Here is a 6,956-nt window from a genome sequence, read left to right on the forward strand (position 1 = left end):
TCTCTCTCTCTTGAGTTCAACTCTCCTCGTCGGATAGATCTTTAAGGTCTCTTTGGATAGTTTCCTATGACGTTAAAATTCTCTTCTTCTCTCTCTTACAAAAGAATTAACCTCTATGCGTGATTGTCTCTCTGTGCCGACATTTGCTTGGAGAATGGCGCCCTATTTATTGCCGTTGGCCCGCTGTGTTCTGTAGCGCTTGCAGACCCCCCCATTGCCGCGCTTGCGCCGCCCGAGTCTCTCACCACCCTCTCAATACCACCATTTACCCCTCCCTCTGCCTATCCATGCTGGGGAAGTCCTTTTAAGTTGCTAGGGAAGTCCTTTTGATCAACCCTACAAGCCTCGAGAATGGACTGCGAAGATGGATGATCGGCAAAATCTTTCTGCATGTGATCCATTAGCATTGTCCCTCCCTCTGCAATCACAAAAGTTGCACCCAATTTCCGTCCATCACCCTTCAAGTTTTCGGGAACACTGACTTTCTTCAAAGCATCCTTCACATTAAAAAGCATCTTGGCTGTGCTAAGAATCACTCATTTTATGCTAAGTGCCTGGTGAATCTTCTTGCCATTATCAATGTAAAGCTCTCTATCTCAAAAGCCACCCTGTTGGAACTCCTCAACACCAAGTTTCTTAATTCCAACGAAAAAAACATAAACATTGTGGGCCTCGAGTGTGGGAACGATCTTCTGCAGCTCCAAAGCATTGTGTCTGCATAGCTTGAATCCAAACCTCCGCAAAGCATGAATAACTACGGTCTGCTGATCTTGCCAGAAAGAGCCAACTTTGACAGACTTTGCATCAGCGGGACCTTGCACCTTGCAGCATCAGCTACGGTTGTGATCCCTTTTCCATCTGATAGCTGTTGAGATGGCACGACGGGATAACACCTTAGGCAGAAAAGCGCCAACAAAAACCCCCCCTCTCTCTCTCTCTCTCTCTCTCTCTCTCTCTCTCCTCTCTCTCTCTCTCTCTCTCTCTCTCTCTCTCTCTCTCTCTCTCTCTCTCTCTCTCTCTCTCTCTCTCTCTCTCTCTCTCTCTCTCTCTCTCTTTCTCTCGCCATCAGCGTTTGCAATCTTTCTGCGCTCTGTCATCTCAGCTTGCGTTTTGATGGCCGTTTCGATGCTAGCCCTGCGGCACTACTTTGCCTTGCCCCATGGCCGGCGCCAAGCAAAATCTCTACAATCCCATGCTCGCTTTAAGGGCTTGGGGCGCATGGGCATATGCTTTCCTTTGCTACAAGGAACGCCTTTCCGGTCCCTGCAAGGAACGACTCATGAACTACAATACTTGCAGCTGCTATTTAGCGTTCATAGCATGCAAGTTAGCGATACGCAAAGATGCTGTTAGGGAGGTTTCTAGCTTTTGTGCAATTGAATGGGCATGCATGAAACTTCGACTGCTACTAGTTGCTCTCTGCATTGCGCTTTTCTACCTGGGCCGCCCCCTGTAATGGAAGCTCTCTACCTCCCTCTAGCCATCCACGCCGGCGTGGATGGGTAGAGAGAGATTTTTCTATTGCGTTCTTCACTCCCCGATTTCTAGGTCTACCCATCCTCTCCCTCCCTCTAGCCATCCGCGCCGGCGCGGATGGCTACAGAGAGATTCTCCTTCAGTTTTTTTCATTGCCCCCATTTTATTTTCATTGACTTGAGTATGTCCTAATGATTTAGTATGTCCTAACGATTTAAAAAAATGACAAAACACTTGAATCTTTCCAGATGCACCATCGCACAAAGCAAGAAGGGAGGGACAAAGCATACGATGGAGGCAGGGACAGGGACGGGGATGAAGCAGTAGGCCTGACCATGTGCGAGGTGGCGGACCAGGGTGCGAGGAGTGGACGAGGGGGAAGCAAACAGAATAAAGAATAAATAACTTTTTGTCTAAATCCTTAGCACTCTCCGAAAGCAACCAAATGATGAGGCTTAGTTGGTGTAGGTCCAGGGATGCAAGAGTGAATTTCTGTAGAGTGGGGGCTCGAATACTATGCAGGGCCCTTTTGTTTGACACAATAAATGATAAACTTGAGGGTGCGAGGATGAGAGTGTCGTTATTGATTTGGGAGGAATCTAGCCACTAAATGAATATAATAGAGAACCCATGATTCAGTAAAAAGCCACTATTGGCGAATCTTAGTAGATGCAGGCGAAAAAAAGCCAGTATTGCCGAATCTTGGCAGATGCGGGTGAAAAAAATCCAGACTGGAGGTGTCGATTGCAGTCCGCAGAGAGAGAGAGAGAGAGAGAGAGAGAGAGAGAGAGAGAGAGAGAGAGAGAGAGAGAGAGAGAGAGAGAGAGAGAGAGAGAGAGAGAGAGAGGGAGATGCGAGGGCGATCGATGGGGGCTATGGGTGCAGAGCAGGTAAAACTATTTTTTTTTTAACTTTGTGGATCTCTTGAGACAACATCAACTGTTGGATGTCGGGTTGGCTAGGTGAGTTGAACTTTAGGAGATCACGCGAACGTTGTGCGTTCAAATCTCTCATCCACCTTTTACTAGAGATCAATCTCAGCATAGCATTGGAACTTGAGGATGGGATCCGAGGAGGTATCCCATGAAGTATTGAATATATTAAAGGTTGTACCAGTATGTACCCAATATAATGATATAATTTAAACTAGTATAATCTAAGGTATCCAAATTCACTCTTTCTGCATTCTGTTTTGCAAATCCTCTCCCTTCTCTAGCCATCCACGCCGGCACGGATAGCTAGAGAGAGATTCTCTTTCTATTTTGCAAGTGTTCTCCACTCCTCAAAACAACTATTATAAAAACATAGTTTATGCCCAAATCTAAGATATCCAAATGAAATCTAAAAAGATGCCAACTCTTCCATTTTGAAAGTTGCATTCTAAAATTTTATGCTCAACAGGGAAATTTACACTATAAATCAGGATATGTGAACAATGATTCTCTCTCTCTCTCTCTCTCTCTGATCTCTCTCTCTCTCTCTCTCTCTCTCTCTCTCTCTTTGTGTGCTTCTAGGAGTTTGAAATTAGGTATCAGTTATGTGTATAAGCACTCATACGCCTAGGCTTTGTTTTTGCAGTGCATTGTATATCAGAGAAAACATCCTCAAATTTTTATTTATTTTCCAAAGAATTTTGGCAAGAAGAGTATCCTTTTATCTTTAAAAACAAGTAAGCAAATATTAGAGAAGCAAATATTTCTCACTAACATGATGCCAATTGCCCATAGGTAGTGTGGGTAGCGAGCCCTCATAGAAAGAGTGTGCCTATCCATGTACATGGGTCACAAATGGGAAGGGCCTTTAGTATATGTACAAATGAGGGGCAATAATGTTTTTACAAGTTGTTATGGGTGAGAGGAGGAATGGATGGAGAGGTCGCCCATACGTCCAAGCAACACCATAGAGCCTAAATCATCAAAGTTAAGCCTCATTCTTGCATGCCCACCAACGTGCATGATAGGATGTGCACCAAGGCTCATACTAATTAGCCCACCTTTATGGTTGGACCACCCATTTTCTTGCTTGTGAAAGGGGCCTTAGCGAAGCACATGTTGTGTTTGCCCTCTTGAGCATGTTGTCAAAGCACAACTACTTTTGAAGAATACTAACTTGGTATTTAACATTAGGTTGGTAACCGGACAGGGCATAAAAGTGTCCTAAGATTTTGAAAAAACTTCGATGCTCTTAATTAAAAATGCCTTCTTGAGATTAAATCTAGAAGACCTAATGATGAGAAAAATAAGTAATTTTCCAAAATCACTCACCATTCCATCATGGCAAGTGCCCAATCAAGTCCATGTACTACTTCATTTTATTGAAACAAAAAATTCTCAACTTGTTGTGGTGCCTACTACTGCCTTCTACACATGTGCCATAGTCCACTGATGCCTATTATCATCCACAACTTATGATCTATTTGATCCCATTATGTATGCTATTGATTCGTGCAGCTCAACCCCCCTTCTATTGTAGCTTTCCCACCTTCCTTGTCAAACTATCTTCTCTATTCACTTATGTGCATACAAATCTCGCTCGATTTTTGGTCTGCTCGGAAAATCTTGCTCGGTGTTTGGTAGGACTCCCTGCTGATCATGAATGATCTAGCAGGCTAGGGGATGGGTAAATTATGTCAGGACTTTTTTGGAGCAAGGGATTGCGCATATGTACATACACATGCATGGTGCATCAAATAAAGGATTGCCCATTTTCCAGAGCCAGGTGGTTATGTGGGGCCCACATGTGTACAGGTAGGGCAGCATGTACATAGTGCATCGATTTTCACTATCACCAGTACCAGTGTGTTTTTTCTATAATAATAAGGAGTTGGTAGCACGTAAAACTTCTCGAGGAAGCTATCCACGGGCCGACGACATGAGGTAAGCAGGTGCGTCAGATGGCATCTAGTGGCGTCAGGAGGTCAAACATGGTCAATACTTACACGTGGATGAGTACGGACACAACGTGGGTGTTTCCTTGTGATAATTATGCAGAAAGGTCATCATGAGGACCATATTTTGGGGCCACTTCACGTGGTGGCGCGATGCATTATTGAAAAAAGTCGAGTGCCAGGTGTGCGTATGGATGCAGCAGGGTGACTTCTATGCACTGCGAGGTCAGTTTTTGGCCTGTGTTTGGGGTCCGTTTGAGGTCATCTAAAAGGCCAAGGGTGCCCAAGTAATAACGCTAAGTGTGGGAACTGAAAAACTAGAGAGAAGACCAGAAAAAAACGTAGAGAAGAGAGGAGGAACAACTGCAACTGTGTTTTTGGGGTTTTTGAGCACTTTGACATTGTAGACTGGGGTTTTGGGCCGTTTGGGACGCGATGGCGCTGTCCATTTTGCCAAATTCCTCACTCTTTTTCTGCTATTTTGGCTGTGTAAGTTTCTCCTATGAGTGAAGCTTCTGCTCTAGTTTGTGATTATATCTGGCTTATTTTACCCATATTGTGTGAGCTATTTGCCCCCTTGGTGTTGGCCCAAGCTCATTTGTATCTAAATATTAGAAGTTCTCCTCTTTTGAGCTGAATTTTTTGTGTGTGTGTGTGTGTGTGTGTCTGTGTGTGGAGTGGGCAAACGGATAGTCTCTCTCCTCTCACTTTATAGGTGTGTTCCCTGTCTCGGCCACATTAGGAAAGAAATGGACTCATTTTCGGGCCTTTCAACTCTGGTGAGAGAATGCTTCTTAGCCAATAAGAAGAAGGCTAACGTTACATTGAAAAAACATTTTTTCTCATTTTGAAAATGTCCATGAAAACCATTTTGGTGAAATTGTCACTATCATCAGAAAAGTAAGGCGTTTGATAATGACATCTGGCACAAGCGCCGAACGCCTTTTTATGACCCGTTGTTGCTATCATATAAAGTGAAGTACTTGTACTTGTGCATCTCGCACAAGTATCAATCACCTTTTTATGAAGTACTCGCAATTCAAATTCGAATAGATTGTACTTGATAGTGATTGATATGTACTATTTAAGACTATGAAGGAGTCATTGCAAGCGAATAGAGGCACTTGAGGGGTCTCTAGGACCTCTATTCTCTTGGTTCTGACCTTATGAGTCCCTAGGATTAAGATATAGCACTTTTTAAGCCCACGGATGCATCCGGAACGTCCAAAAACCATAGGATAGCTCTTTAAAACACTGAAATCTGACGTCTCTAGCTCAAGATATAACATTTTTAAGCCTAGGGCCTCATGAGGTCAGTACCAAGAGAATAGAGTCCCTTGAGCTAATAGAGGTCTCTATTCGCTTGGTACTGACCTCATGAGGCCCTAGGCTTAAAAATGCTATATCTTGAGCTAGAGACGTCAGATTTCAGTGTTTTAAAGAGCTATCCTATGGTTTTTGGACGTTCCGGATGCATCCGTGGGCTTAAAAAGTTCTATATCTTTATCCTAGGGCCTCATAAGGTTAGAACCAAGCGAAAAGAGATCCCAGAGATCCCTCAAGCGCCTCTATTCGCTTGGTTCTGACTCCTTCATAGTCTTAAATAGTACCTATCAATCACTATCAAGTACAATCTGTTCGAATTTAAATTGCAAGTACTTCATAAAAAGGTGATTGATACCTGTGCCTCTATTCCGTGACATTATTTTTATATTTTGAAAACAACTCTTATGTGTTTTCTCTCATCGCACATCACATCACTCATTAAGATTCACAGGCATGGAATTTTGTGTACACTTAAGTTGGGCTCTCGAAAAGCATTTTGTACGAGTATGCATTTAAGTGATTGAGCAAACTTTTACTTATGTACTATGAGAAATAGAATTCAAAAAAAAAACTTTTGCATTTTTCATATTTACCTCTCTTTATGCTGAGTTGGCGTTTCTTACAGGGCCCAAAATTGAGTCCAAGTTTCTCATAATGGGTGTGTTGTGTAAGCCGAGTGGTGCCCCATAGTGTGTGTTTGTATCTTCCCAAGAGTGTGTGTCGGGTTGTTATAGAGGCGTTCGGTGTGTTTCCATCCCGATCACAACGTCATCTCCATCCCTATGCTTATGATGCTAGTAGAGACAATCAACCTTTTTATGGCTTTCAACGCCTAGGGCTTCACACCTCTATCATCAAAAGTAAGGAAAGCTCCTTATATCATTGGGGTGTGATATTTTGTTGGTGGCCTTGGTGCACCGTCTAGTGTTGCATAGCATGTGATTGAGTCTCACAATGCAAGTAAATTATTGAGAGTTTTCAAAGCTTCTCCTTCTAATTTCTTCTTTGTATAGTTGTCACTAGATTATTAGAATAATATCATTTTGTACTTAATCCCATTGTGCTAAATTTTTTTTGTGTTTACTTATAGAGTCAACTTGTTTTGAGGGGACACGAGCAAACAACCATGTGCAAAGATGAAGGACACTCTATTCTTGGTCCATGAGGAGCCTTACAATACCATGTTAAAATATTTTGATAAGAATAACATGATCTATATTAGCCTATCTTTAGGAACTTCTAGAAAAGCCCTTCATAAAGTACTACA

General features: G+C 42.8%; 1 pseudogene; it reads right to left on the reverse strand.

The window, feature by feature from the left end:
• Positions 1–281: 281 nt before the first annotated feature.
• On the reverse strand, positions 282–1,579 carry LOC147455651 (uncharacterized; annotated as a pseudogene).
• Positions 1,580–6,956: the final 5,377 nt, after the last annotated feature.

Source organism: Adiantum capillus-veneris, chromosome 6 (assembly GCF_014529385.1).
Source record: "Adiantum capillus-veneris isolate H3 chromosome 6, ASM1452938v2, whole genome shotgun sequence".
In the NCBI taxonomy this organism is placed as follows: domain Eukaryota; kingdom Viridiplantae; phylum Streptophyta; class Polypodiopsida; order Polypodiales; family Pteridaceae; genus Adiantum; species Adiantum capillus-veneris.